We start from the raw sequence: 15241 nt of genomic DNA, 5'->3' as shown, positions 1-15241 counted from the left end.
AGACAGACAAAGCCTGCAAGAAAGGAAGTGTTATTGTAAGCAATGGAGGAGGCCCAGGGAGATGAAGTGTAACATTTTTTAAAGCACCTACATGACTTACTTAGGCAGTTTTGAAAACTTTCCCCTAACTGGCTTACCCAGGGTCACATAGAAAGTCTGTATAAGTGCTGAGAAATGGACCCAGACCTCCTTAGTCCCACTCCGTGCCATAAAATTCATTCTCTGCATTAATGCTCCAAGCTGCTCTTATTTTTACTTGAGTTCCCATGTATTTTACACAAGATACTCTGCAAAGCAGCAATTTGCGCTAGATTAGTTGGCAGCAGGAAATGTGCTACACAGACTGTATATATAAATATATGTATGATGAGAGAAAGGTAATACAGTAAATAGATAAGTATCAATACACACCTACGCACAAGAGCTTTTCTTTGCATAGCGACCTGATACATAGGCTCTATGTCAGTTCCTAGCCTCTTATAAGGCATACTCAGTTATTCACCTAACTGACCACTCAAAAACTATGTAGTCAGTACTTGAATAGTAATTTCATTTTTAAGAGTTCTGCCTTTTTTTTTTCTTTGTCCCCTGGGTGTAATTGTGCATGCTGTTAATTAATGAACAACTATGGTAAGAGGCCTGCATTTAAGCAATCAGTAATGCGGGAGCTTGAATCTAGTCAATATGAAAACCTACCTTTCCAGTCACTGAGTACACACAAACTAGATAAGTATTGATTTTATTCCTTTTAATTTCTTTTCATTGAAACTGTAGAAGTTTGAGGTATTTGGTTAGACTATATGGAATACTGTGAAACAGTATTCGTAATCAGATATAATTCAGTATACTTAGTCCTATTTCTAAGACTTTGTCTCATTCAGGGGAAATCAATGGAGGGAAGGGGAGGACTATTTATGTGCTAAGCAGGACCATTAGCATGCCTTTAAATTTGCACAGAGGGTTTTAAGGTGGCTCATTTAAACCCCAGAGCCAGAGTATTATTTAGTCAATTCGTCGATGGCTACTATTATCATTACTTATTATTTGTATTCCCATAGTGCCTAGAAGCACTAGGCATGGATAAGAACCCCATTGTGCTACATGTTATAAAAATATACAACAGAACAGTCCCAGCCCTAATGAGCTTACAATCTAAGTATAAAACAAGAGACAACAAAGGGATACAGACACACTGGTGAGGGTGTACAAGGAAACAATGAGACAATTCCCATCAGTTTGTAGGCAGCACTCACAGCACACCAGCAGCCTGTAAGTTTTTGTAGCCTCCAGCAAAGGTGAGTGTTAAGGAGGGTTTTGAAGGAGGATAATGAGTTCATTTAGTCGATATTTATGGGAGCCTCTCCCAAGCATGAGGGGCTGTGTGGGAAAGCAGAAAGGTGCTTGTTGGAAAATTTAACAAGTGGACAGTGGAGGAGGGTATCCTGGGCCGATTTGAGGCAGGAGTTGACTGTTTGACACAGAATGAGAGATGACAGGTAGGCTGAGGATAGGTTATGAAGGGCCTTGAAAGTGAAGACAAATTTGATACAACAGAGAAGAAGGAGCCAGTGAAAGGATGCAAAAAGAGTGGTGACAGTCAAAGCGATTAGCTAGGAAAATGATCTTTGCAGCACCATTCTGAATGGATTTAGGAGGGTCAGGACTACCTTTGTCAAGGCCAGAGAAAATGTTGCAATAATCAAGACACAAGATGTTGAGACCGTGGATGAGAGTTTTAGCTGTACGGGTGGATAGGAAAGACCGTATCTTACAGATGTCATGCAGGAAGAATCTGCAAAACTTAGACATAGCCTGGATGTGAGGACCTAGAGAGAGGTCTGAATTGAAGATGGCACCCAGGTTATGGGCCTGAGTGATAGGTAGGATTGTGATGTGGCCCACACTGTTTGAGGAAGGATGCTTTTTGGTGAAAAATTAAGAGCCTTCTTTTAGCCAGGCTGAGCTTGAACAGATGGCTAAACATCTCTGAAGAGACGTCAGAGAGACAGGCTGAGATTTTAGTTGGGACAAAAGGAGACAGATCTGGAGTAGGCAGGTAGATCTGTGATTAGTCAGTTTAGAGATAGGATTTGAATTTGTGTTTGCAGATGAAGTTACCCAGAGATAAACTGTAGAGAGAGAAGAGAAGAGGACCAAGGACAGAGCCCTGTGGAATCCCCACTGAAAGCTGCGGGGGGAAGAAGGGAGGGTGAGGAGGTTCGTCAGAAGGACATGCTGATGCAGGTAGGAGGAGAACCGTCATTAAGTATTATAAAATGACATGTAGGTCCTGCATTTTTTAAAAGTTTTGCTCAACATGATTTCCAGTTTTGCAGGTGCAAGTTTTGGTTTCCAGTTTTGACTCATATAGAAAAAGAACCAAAGCCCTTTATTGAAGAAAGGATGCAGAGCAAGAACATGGAGTCTAATGATCAGGGCCAGTTCAGGAATGGTTTGGATCTCCTGCTTACCCATTTGATTAGGGACCCCTGTGTAATCATTCAATTCCTCCATCCTGCCTCCCCTTCTCCACACACATTCTGTAGAGGCAAACTCGGGAAGGAAACAGGTGCAGTCTCAGTGACTGTAAATAGTGGGTGCTGGAGTTGTAATTCCAGCCAGGGATGGGGGAGAGAGTAGTGGAAACATCTGGGAGGCCCTTGAGATGCACCCAAGCCAAAGGAGCAAGATCATAAAGCCAGAAATAAGAAAGGACCACCCCTCCCAAATAAGTATCCTAGGTATTAGTAGATGGAGGGCCAGCACCTATATGATAGGGTGATTGGCACTAGATGGGAGTTGTATCTGACTGGCTGACTAGGCTTGAGACAGTCACAGGCACCAGGAATATTTCCATAATGCCTGTGCAGCAGTGTGCAAGGGCTCAGGGTAAAATTCACCCCAATGCAGAAGGCCTGCACAATGCCCTATTCAACATATAATTTAAGCCATTCACATGCATATGGTATTCTACAGGCCCTTTGCACAGGGGAGAATTTCATCCTTCCTGACATGAGGAGCTATCCAAAAATTACATAATGTATTGAAGTGGATGGTTCCTTAAATTTGCGTGTTTGTTTTAGTGTAAAAAATGTTGTGGGGAGGGGGTCTTGCAAAATCACCCTTCTCTCCCTGTGAAGACCTCACAGAACCTGCAGTCCCTTCCCACTACAGGTTCAACCGCATGTCAGAGTCGGCTCTGACAGCCACCAATAGCTCATGCACATGCTAGCTGCCCTACATGCAGTATTGAATATCCATTTCCCAAGTAACACATAAAGGGTTATTTATTGTTAGACACACAATAAGTGGTTTTTAAATAAAATCTAATAGCATGATAACATGAATGATTTTGCAAGGAAAGGAACAATTTCACTAGGGGCAGGTAGACATTTGCATTAGGAGGGGAGACGGACATGGTGTCTGAGGCTTTGCAAATCTCTCTTACTCAGTTCTGTGAAGCCAAAAATATGTTGGCATTTGGAAACTTTTCTTCCTTGAATTTACATTCAGGGGGGTTTCTTCATAAATGTAAACCCATCTGTCGTCTCCCTCCGCCCCCCATTCACCTGGGTGTTTCAGTAAAACAAAATAAAAACATGCATTTCCAGCTCAGCTAAAGCTTGTGCTATAGAAGAACAACTCCCACAAGCTACACTGGTACTGTTCAAGTGTGTGCCTTACACAGAGTACGAACTATAGAGAGTAATTGTGTTTATTAGGAGCAAAGACAGGAACGACCTTCTGCCCTATTTTCAACCTGTGATTTCAATTAACCTTTTTCCTCTCATCATGCTCCCCACACCCACGCACAGACACAGCTATGCCAAATAAGAATGCAACAATATTGGAGTTCATTTTGCCTGGGCTCAAACCCACTCAAATATTGCTTTTGAATTTACCTGCCCCTAATAACATCAATGTAAAAAATGATATCCCTAGCCAGCTGGCTGTACTTTAAATTTCCACCTGCCCTGTTGGAGGAGGTGTCCTGTCCTTCATCATGAATTCCATTGAATAACACAAAAGGACAGATCCATCACTGGCCCCTTTACACTCCTCCAGCAGCACAAGGGGGCCAGAAGTCTGGTATAACCTACCTCAGTGGAATTCCCTCAATGGACAGGAATGCCTATATCATGTATAGCACGTGTTGCTGGGTCTATACCACCCCCTCACAGTCACTGGAGAAGTTGGGTGCCTGAGAGAAAGGGGTGTTGCTGGAGTGCTGCTGGTCTCCGATGATACCTGGCTGGCCCAATGCTCCACTGGAGGCTGTAGCCAGCCACTGAAAGTTGTTGCAATCGTGAGGTTGCTCTTACTTGCACCGCTGGGGACTGGGAACACAAAGGGCTAGATTCACAAAGGAGGTTAGGCATGGTGATGCTAAGCACTGACATGCCTAGAAAATCAGGATTCACAAAGCCTGAGTTCAGCCCTAGGCTCCCCATACACTGAATGGGGATAGAGAGGAGCCTCAGAATGGGGTTCACAAAAGCCAGCTAGACAGCCTGGAGTGGGGGGACAAAAGGGGCAGTTTGTCTTGTGCCCCCTGTTCCCCAAATCCATGGAACAACATTGTGGGGGTTGGCCCACATTTGAGTGAGTGGCATTGAGATCTGGCACATGGGGTCACAGAATCACTATATCTGGAGCGCTGCAAGCCAAGCCCTCACCTGTTGGCTGCTGAAATCATAGCAGCTCTTCTCAGTGTGGAACTGGCCAGGAAGCAGAATAGACCCATCATTCAAGGGTGAGGCTCACCAACGAGGAATGGTAAGGTAAGGAGCAGGGAGGGGAGGCAGGGATCCTGGGAGGGACCAGTAGAGGGGCTCGCTCGAGGGCTGAGCTTCCTGGGAGGGTGTAGTGTAGAGTTCATGGGCCAGGGGGACCAGGCTTTTGGAAGAGCGAGTGGAGCTCAGTTTCAGATTTTACCCCGGGGTTCCAGAAACCTCTGTGTGGCGCTGCCAACCAGAGCACAGCTGAATCTGAGGAATGAGGCCTGAGATTCTATATCCCACTCCTTTCCACCGGGATCAGGGAGCACTTTAAAGGGCCAGGACTCAGCTAGCTAGCTAACTAGCTGTTGTAGATATTTCTAAAGTATCTTGATAACTAAGCACAGATTGAAATGATAATTATATATCCATAACAAGTGCTAAATCTCACAAAGAAATATCATTACATTTCATTGTCCTTTAGGGCTGTGTGCAACAGCACCACCAAAATGTTGACCTTGTGGTCTTGTTCAGGGTCATTAGGATAATTCCCATTGTCTTTATGCTCATTTTGGTGCATAGAAAAACCGGCAGACCCTCTTTAATGAGGCTATTTTTCAAATCCAAACGGAAAAGAAAGTAGAATGCCAGAGAAGGAAACAAGACAGTTTGTAAGTGGCAACCATTTTTATTGTCATCACTCTCACATCATAAGCCTTTTTGCTTTGAAAGCCAGTTAGGGATAGGAGAAAACATTTGATTTCAATCCACCTTCCCTGCTATTGTAAGTTAACTCATTGTGATGCAGGCTTTATAATGCTAGACTTCTGTGCAGTTTGTGCAGCAAATCTCCTGCCCTTGTCCCATTAAGGCCAATTTGTGGAGCAAACCATCCAGCAAAATCCTCAACAGGTCAGTAATAAAGACTTTTCAGTTCATCAGGTTATTTTTTAATGTTAATCTCATTCAGCCTCACTAAAGGAACTTTTTAGCTGAGAGCTAATTAGTTGTCATTTAGGTATTTCACTCTTACCAGAGTGAAAGACATTTACAAGTTTCAATGTCAGTTTACACTTTTACATGAATCCCTCCTTTGCTAGATGAAAATCCTGTTAGGTGTCTAAAGGGACACTGAAATGAAATGCAGCTGTACTGCAGCAATTTTAAGAAAATTGATTGAAAAACATAACACACTTTAGTGAAGAACTAAGGCCAACCCTATTGCTTCACTGCATGCAGGATACCCACTGATGTCAATGAGAGTACAGTGCACAAGACCATGCACAATTGTATTCTAAGTGTCATAGTTATTAATCCTGGAGCAAAGCTGTCATAATCAGTCCCAAATTCATAAGGAATTCACATAGCTTTGAGTTTGGTTACACAAGAGAAACTCAGGCTGGGCTATGCCAACCCAAGAATTCCACTCTCGCTCTATGAAACCTTCCCTCAATGTTTTCCCTGGTCAGCTCCCAATACTTTCAAGGGGCAGTTAACTGGTATAAAAGAGATTGCCTTTGGCAGAATGCATTATGGGACTGTCTCTCAGCCCCAAGGCCAAATTCAGGACCATAAGAATCAGGGGAATTTCATGGACCAGTCCACAAGATCTGGGAAGGGGGAAGGCAATTGAGTTTTGTCAGGTCAGATGAAAAGTAATGGAATTTGCATGATATCCACTGAATTTCTCAGTGACTTCTCAGATTCATGCCAAATTCAAATCAAAATTCAGCTGTCCCCAAAATGTCCAGTGATTGGGGCACTACTGGAGGATGTGGGAAATCTGGCTTCAAGACCCTGCTCAGCCACAACTTTTCTGCGTGACCTTGTGCAAGTTACCTACGGACAGATTGCAGATAGGCACCCAATGGGATTTTCAACAGATCCTAGTGCCTGACTCCCAATGGGAGCTTTTGAAAATCCCATTAGATGCCTATTTATATCTATAAAAAGCGCCAAAGAGTCCTGTGGCACTTTATAGACTAACAGAAGTATTGGAGCATAAGCTTTTGTGGGTGAATACTTGTGCTCCAATACTTCTGTTAGTCTATAAGGTGCCACAGGACTCTTTGGCGCTTTTTACGATCCAGACTAGCACGGCTACCCCTCTGATATGTATATCTATAAGTGCCTAAATATCTTTAAAAGCCTGGCCTTTCGCCTCTGTGTGTCTCAGTCTCCATCTGTTAAATAGCACTTCCCTACCTCATAGGGGTGTTGTGAGGACAATTATATTACAGACAGAGAGGTGCCCACATACTAAAGCAATGGGGGCCAGATAGGTAGGTAGATATTTGACCAGAATCTTCCAGGCTGGAAGAAATTGATAAATCATTTTGAATGACACTAAAATTCAAGAATTTTGCCATTAATTTTCACACAGTTCATAAGTAAAAAAAGGATGAAAAATCATTGAAGAAACTTTTTATGAATAGATGGAGCTGGTTACAATCTGTTGACCTTTGAAACTGACAAAATTGAGATTTTGAATTTCAACAGTTAAATACCAACACCATGTTCAACATTCACATTCCCCTCCCCGCTCCCTGTTTTTTGGCTAGCTTTTAGTTCTGAATTATCTGCCCAGCTCTACTTCATATATTTAAGGGTCAGAGCCACAAGACAGGCGTGACATTCCAAACTAGGGAGAGATTTTTGTCCATACCATCCATGGGTATGTCTACACTTTAATTTAAAAGCCCGCAGCTGGCCCAAGCGAGCTGATTTGGGGTCACAGGGCTCAGGCTGCAGGGCTGTGTAATTGCAGTATAGATAGCTCTAGGACCCTGTGTGGGGGGGGTGGTCCTAGAGCTCAGGCCGCAGCCAAAGTCAGAATGTCTGCACCACAGTTAAAACAGTCCCACAGCCTATGCCTCACAAGCCTGAGTCATCTGGCATGGACCAGCTGTGGTCATCTAATTGCAATGTAGGCATACCGTAAGGATCTGATTCTGATCCAGCTTACACTGGGTCATTATTGCTAACCCCAAACATTCAAGAATCATTAGTCAGCCCCCTCAAAATCATGAGAGCTTATAAATATTAGAAAAACAATAATTTGAGGTTATTTGCCTTCTGGTGATGGACTCACTAGGGGTCATGTTTCCAGGTTTATCTCTGCAACCATGTGGGCTAAACATTGACTTTTTATTTGTAATGATAGCAAAGATCCTCACTTATTCACATGAATTCAAGAACTGGAGCTTTAAAACCTATTATTGGAAGAGTTGGCAACACTACCTATTGTACACCAATGTAATACCATCTACTTCAGTGTTGTTAGCGCTTTCACAAGGAGCAGAACCAGGCTCTAGAATTCAGAAGTAGACTGGCTGAATTGAAGTGCTATTTGTAACTTTGTGCACTTGCTTAACAAAGTCTGCAAACAGAAGCTTCTCTCTGAGTATCAGGTAGTCTGAACTTTAAAGGAAAGTTATTATTAGTAAGTGCGGTTTCAAGAGATTTCACTGGCACTGTCAGGAGCCTCAAAGCTAAAAGCAAATTGAAATGTGCAATGTCAAGGCAAAAATAAAGAAATAAAAGTCACTGCGTATTACATGTTTGAAAACGGTGTGAGAACAATTCCAAAGCAGCAGCATCGTATCCCCTTTAGAGAGTATAGAGGAGACCTAGCATATATTCAGGCTTCTGACTGGATATGGGAAACTAGAACAATTAATAGTTAATTTTCTCTTTGCCAAAGGCAGTCATGGTTTGCCAAGCTTAATTTCAAGCCCAAATGAGTTTGGAATCATAACAACTGAGACTCTCATGTGTTTAGTTTAACTGTTAAATGTTCTTTTTTTTTTTTTGCAAGATTATTAAAATGATTTTGCATATATGTTGGCAGTAGTGAGGCAAATGTTTAGAATGATCTTGTTCATAATTTGTTTCAGCTAAGAAAGGTTGGTTGGTTCTATTTCCATATTCTATATGTAAACAAATTCCCATGGGGGCAATGTTTTATTTTATTTTACAATGAAATCAGGGGATTAGCAAAGAGGTATATAAATTACTTGCAACATAGTCAAAATTGAGGGTGATCAGTGATCTGCAGAAAATACCTTTGGTGTCTTATCTTTTAAACTGGATTGCATTCAGATACTGGGTTGTGATCAGTGCAGCACAGTGGAGTGGATGCAAAGGTGGCTTTAAATCCTTTGGCTGTCTGGCAGCCAGATCAGCCTCCAGCATCAAGAAGAGCAGCCTCAGTGCTGCTCTACTTTACACCAGTACACTAATGCAGCTAGAGATGGTGACATATAGGTATGCCCTGGCCATGTCTCCTATACTCTAGTCATGACCCTGGCACTTAGGGTGACCGGACAGCAAGTGTGAAAAATTGGGACATGGGGTGGGGGGGTAATAGGATCCTATATAAGAAAAAGCCCCAAATATTGAGACTGTCCCTATAAAATCGGGACATCTGGCCACCCTACCAGCACTAGGAAATGGAACAGGGGGGTAACATAGAACTACTATGTGACCCGGACAATCCTCAAGGAACCTTGTAACATTAGCATGTTGTAGCCACAGAGAAGCCAGGTCCAAACAGTAAATGAAAAATGTGTTTTACAAGTGTGTCCCCAGCGATTCTGCTGAACTGTCAATGTTATATTCCTGTGAATAAACTCGTGAACAATTTTATAAACTGAGAGCAAAATTACCAGTCCAAAATGTTACAGAGCTGCTCCCTGTCTTCAGCTTAGTAGAGATGGGAGAGAAGAGGTCAAATCTAAAAGTAAACTATATTTAAAACATTATTTGCTTTAAGAACATCCATGTCTAGAGAGAGAATATGAGATCCAGATTTAGTGTTTTTGTGCAAGCACCATGACAGATAGTATAGAGAGGTGTCAGCCTTTGGCCTTAACCTATTACATGGGAGCATTGCAAGGGCCTTATCATGTTTCACAGGCAGAGATGATCTCCCAGCTAGAGTGTTGTTGTTTTTTATCAGAAACTGTTAACATTCTCTTTCAGTCAGGGGTATAACCTGTAATGAGACGAAAATGTAAACAGTGCAGGATGGAGGGGAAATCTACCTCCTGTTTGTGGGAGGTGGTGGATATTCCACGTAAAAGAGTTCAAAACCAGAAGGAAATTCCCCATATATACATCCTTTCAAAAAAGATTTTAATAAACTTGGTTTTATATTAATGCACTAGTGATGAACGAGATTGAAAGAGATCAGAAGTCTAGTTTAGTTAAGTACCTTTTCCAAACCTTGCCCAAACCACTTGGATTTCTAAAATGGGGCAGAAAATCTCAGTGAACAGTAGAGAAATGTCTTCTGGTTTTGAATAACAACAATATCATGCAAAAGCTAACAGAAATCACTGATATTGTATGTCCCACTTAGAAACCCAAGTGGTTTGGGTAAGGTTTGGAAAGGGTGCTTAAACAAACTAGACCTCTGATCTCTTCCAATCTCATCCATCACTAGTGCATGTAAAAACAAAGTACTGTCTTATTATTAATTATTATTATTATTGTATTTTCATCATTTGCTGGACACCATCAACATTCTACAATACAGAGAGGAAAAAATGGGTGCATCCACAGAAGGCTTAGCAACATAAAACCAACAGACAAACTTATTTTTGAAGTCTTTGCTCAGTCTTTACTTAAGCAAAATGCTCATTGAAGTCACGGAAAATTTTGCTTGACCAAGGACTGTATAAAAGCTGAATAGAAACTTCAGGATTTGATCCTCAGTGAAAGTATCAAGTATTATGGTTTCTATATAATTAATATCAATTTATGTAGTATCCAAACTCTAATGAGTACTTTACAGGCACATAAAAGACGGTCCCTGATCCATGCAGCTTCCAATCTAACCAAAGACAAGACAAATGAAGATAAACACAAAAGAATATGATCGAGGCACGGGGGAGGAGAAGAGCAGAAGTGTTATAGGAGCAAGTGTTTACTGTGGGGTTACTGTAAGCTGTTTTTCTCAATCAATTGTATCTATACACTGTATAATATTTCAAATCTGGGTATTTTAGTTTCTGTTAGTTATTCTTGTTTTTAAGCTCACACAGTGGTTACATTTGTGCTTTTGTGCACACGGCACATTTCAGCAACAGCCGCTGTTGCCAGTGAGACTCTGAGAAGCTTCAATAGGGTCTGCCTTAATCAGCAGGATCTTGCCTCTGACTAACGTAGCTGCAGGCAGCCCCAATTTCATAAGCAAAAAGTTGGGTCAAGCTGACATGCTACTCCCTGCTCTGTCTCACCACTTTGCCAAGAACACCATGATCCAGATAGGCTCTGCTTATTATTATTCTTCAAATGCCCAGAATGATTAGCTGCCAGCAGGAACATACTGAACTCTCACAAGCCCAGGAGAGGCTACAACCCCTGGACCTTGTTTTTAATGAGCAGTCATGATGACACAGAAGTACTACTGCTAAAACAATAAACATACTGGTAAGGAAAAAGAAATCATTATTTCCCCTGTTTCTTTTCAAAAAGTGCTTTAAAAGAGATTTTAAACCTGTTGGTATTGATATGTTTAGAATGCATATTGTCAGATCATCCCAGCATTTTAGTTCTCATGAGCAAACTCATCCATCACGTGTCAGATCTCAGTTTAGGATGTGGGCTGAGAGATATTCCCATAATGTACAAGGCCTAAGGAAATCTGTCTGAAATGATCTGGATGAAATAATAGCCAACCCAATCAAAATTCCATCCACAACTGAACTAGAAGCTTTACTGAGGCTCAAAAAAAGTCCAGATATTTTCTTTTCCCCGTTAGGTTTCATTTTTGATGCTACTTCTGCACTTCCTGGCTGCATGCAGTTCTGGAAGCAGAAGTTTCAAAATGCCACAGAAAAGTCTGTCCTTGGGGCACTTCTGACTTAGCTGGCAGGGAGGTAGTGGAAGTCTCCTGGGAAAGCATGTTCTTGTGAAACATCTAACTCACTTTTAGTGACCCAAGGACTGGATTAAAAATGTAATCGTGCATGTACTACTTGATGTCAACATGTGCAAAGTGCACTGTGGCCACCTGTGCCAAGAATATTTGCCACACACACACACAAAAAACACCTTAGACAGTGTGTGGATGATGTGTTAATTCACAGCCCTTTTAAAGGGACACTTCCTCCCTCAGGTTTACAAATACTAACTAACTAGCTCATCAGTATTATCAGTAAAAATTATAAGCACCTGAAAATAGAGTCTTATAATGAAAAAATGTCAGGCCTTCTTACCTACAGGCAATGCTATCTGTACCAGCTATTATTAAAACATCTAGACTGGCATTCCTGGTTCCCCTAGTCATGTCTTCAGTCTCATCTAATATTGTCCGCTGCATGAAGAGGGCATCTTCTTTACCGCAGCGTCTTGCAAAACACTGTTAGTGCATAACGTAAATTAACGTGATAAAATACATCCAGCCTGAGGAGAGTATTTTTTTAAATGAAAGATTTATGAAGATGGAAACCCATTCAATAAATTGCTGAAGGCTGATTGCCAGAGATTCAGGGACAATTTCAGAGCTGAGTCTAAAGGCCCAATTCAGCATTCCTTCTTCAGGTGAAGTAGTCCCTTATTCCGTGAGCAGTCCTACTGGAATGAGTGTAACTACTTGGATGGTAAGATCGTACACAGCAATAATAAGTGGCAGAAGAATGTGTAGCTATTTTAATTGGTATAATTTACTCCTTCTTCTGACCCCTGGTACACTAAGACTCGCCTATCCCAACGTTAGCCTAATTTGGATGCCCACACACTTACTAACATGTAACTCAGATCTTCCTGTAATGACTTCTTCTGAATTTGGCCCTCTGCATCTAACTGCATATCAGGGAGACTAAGAGCTTGTCTGCATAGACAGTTAGTGTCCGGTAAGCTGGGATGTAAATCTACAGCATGCTAGCCTGCTGCACTCTAACTGTATATTTGGACCCTGTTCCTGGGCATATAGACATGGCCAAAATGGATCATTTTCCATACAGGTGTTTGTATGTACTTGTCTTTCCAGTTATAAACCAATGCACAGTAATTTTTTTTTTTGGACAAGGGTCTTCTTCCTGTTACATATTTCAGTGTATTTTGGCAATGAACTATAAATAAACATTCCAAAGATTTTTCTGTTTGCTGATTTTTAAAAATCCCATCAGCGTCTACTTTATCTTTTCTCAAGTATCAAAATCTTATGATCAGAGAACAAATAGGAGAAATTCATTAGAATAAAGACTATAATGTATGAATAATGTAAAGTGATTTGGAATTACAATCACTGTCCTTTATCCAAGACAATGAATTAAGGAAGATGTACTTTAACTTCCAGAAGTGACTAAGACAAATCATTTAATATCTAATGCACCTGATCCAGGAGGGAACAAAAATCCTTAAATTACATTTAACAGCAAAAAACCAAAAGGTTTCATTGTAATTCTGTACAATGTAAAGAACTAATACTCCTGAAATTGGCGTAATTATGAGTAATTTGCAGAATGGTTAAAGGTGAACTGAAATGAGCTTTTTTAATTATTCTTAAGAAAAGAAAGAAACTGATTGAGACCTGAAATCATTAGCAGAATGCCTAAGGTTTATGGGCTACAAATAAATACTTTTAAAAAAAAATAGAATTGTATTGAAATTAGTTCCTTTGCTTACCTCCCAAAAACCAGATTCAGGATCTCAAAGGGTTCAGTTTGACCATGATGGAGTTTGTGATATCGGAAACATCCTAAGCAGTGTTTGCAGGGAATGCACCCTTCTGCACTGTTTATGATTATGGTTATCCTAGAACATAAGGACCCAAAAAGGAGATTAGGACTCTAACACAGAGACCCAGATATACAAGTATCACTGACCCAGAGAATTCAGAGACTGAATTATGCAATAGGGACATGATTCAGTAAAGCAAAGAATCATGTGCATAACTGTTAAGCATATGCTCTAGTCTGTCTTAGTTCAGTAAAGCACTTACACATGTGCTTAAGTCCCACCAAAGGCAGTGGGATAAATCCTAGCTCCATTGAAGTCAATTGCAAAATTCCTGTTGACTTCAGTGGGACCAGGATTTTATACAATGGACCTAAGTGCATATTTAAAGTTAAAGTGAATCAGGACCCAGGTAAAAAACCAATCAAAAGGGTGGCAGCAGAGATGGGGTGATAGCGTATATTAGTAGTTAATGATTTAGGCCCCCTTCCTGCAATTTACAACAAACTGGGTGGACTGCTGAGCCAATGACATCAATGGGACTCCATGCAAGTGCAGCAATTCACCTATACTTCATAAACTGCAGAATTGGGACTTCAGGCATTTGTCATGTTCTCAGACATTAGAGAAACCTAGCAACTTGACAGGATTTTTGAAACCTACTCCAGTTTATGTGGGTGCTCAGGCAATCTGTGCAAAAGCATTTAAGAAACTAAAGTATATTCACTGTTGTAGACTTTGCTCTAGGACAGGGGTCGGCACCCTTTACTATCAAAAGAGCCATTTTGCCCCCTCTTCCACTAAAGAAAAATAGTCTGGAGCCGCAAAACATAACACTGCTTATAAACTTTTAAAAGTTTTCATCTTTTTTTAATTTTACCTGTTACAACAACAAAATACAACAAACAGAAGTGCAGTGTGCATGTGTAGGCCTACTTTGAAATAAATTAAACACTGAACTATGCAGGCCTTTTTGAGTCCTTCCCGTATTTGTGTAAAATTAAAATAAAACGTAGCCCACTTTAATATAAAAAAACATATAGTTGCAGCTTAGCAGTTTTAAAAAAGTAAACATAAAATTAGGAACGTTTTTTGACAAGTCCATTTCAGTGTGCTCTCATCCTCTTCGGGTTTCTTTCTCGGCCAGCAATCAACCAAAGCACCTGAACATACAATAAAAAACTACATCAGCTCCGGGTCTGAAATAAATGTTTTTTTCTGAATAATAATAGCCTATTAAATGCTAGTGTTCTCACCTGTTTAATGTGACTTCTGTTTCTGAAGCTCGATGCTGATCTTCCCTATGTCGGGGCTGTAAGATGTGACTTTGATCTTCACACAGGACTGTAGGCTCTCATTTGTGAGGCGGGAGCGATATTTGGACTTTATGAAGTTCATGCTCGAGAAAACTTGCTCGCATAAGTATGTTGAGCCAAAGATGGACAGGACTCCAAATGCATACTTTTTCATGTTCATATACGTGTCGGGAATGGCACTCCATGTTTCAAAAACAAGTTTGTCGGGTTTGGGGAGGTTTTCAATATCATTCCATTTGTGCTCTTTAGCGAGAGTGGCCTTCTGACGGGTGACTTCTTCGAGATCCGCTGTCAGGCTTTTGAACTTGGACACCCATAAGTCTTTATCCGCTGTGTCGGCCAGTTCAATTTCAAGATCGGGCTGACTTATCCCTGTGAATGCGGATATGTTCAGCAGGGATGGGTCGATGTCCAGCGGTGTGACAGGGAAGGACAGAGTGTTTTTTTCCTTTCTGAACTCGCTGAATCTTTCTCCAAATGCAGCTTGCATTGCCATAATTGCACGGTGTAAATAATCACAAT

The sequence above is a fragment of the Mauremys mutica genome, chromosome 4 (assembly GCF_020497125.1).
Source record: "Mauremys mutica isolate MM-2020 ecotype Southern chromosome 4, ASM2049712v1, whole genome shotgun sequence".
Classification (NCBI taxonomy): Eukaryota; Metazoa; Chordata; order Testudines; family Geoemydidae; genus Mauremys; species Mauremys mutica.
The sequence above is the reverse complement of the archived record's forward strand: the minus strand, read 5'-3'. Positions refer to the sequence as shown.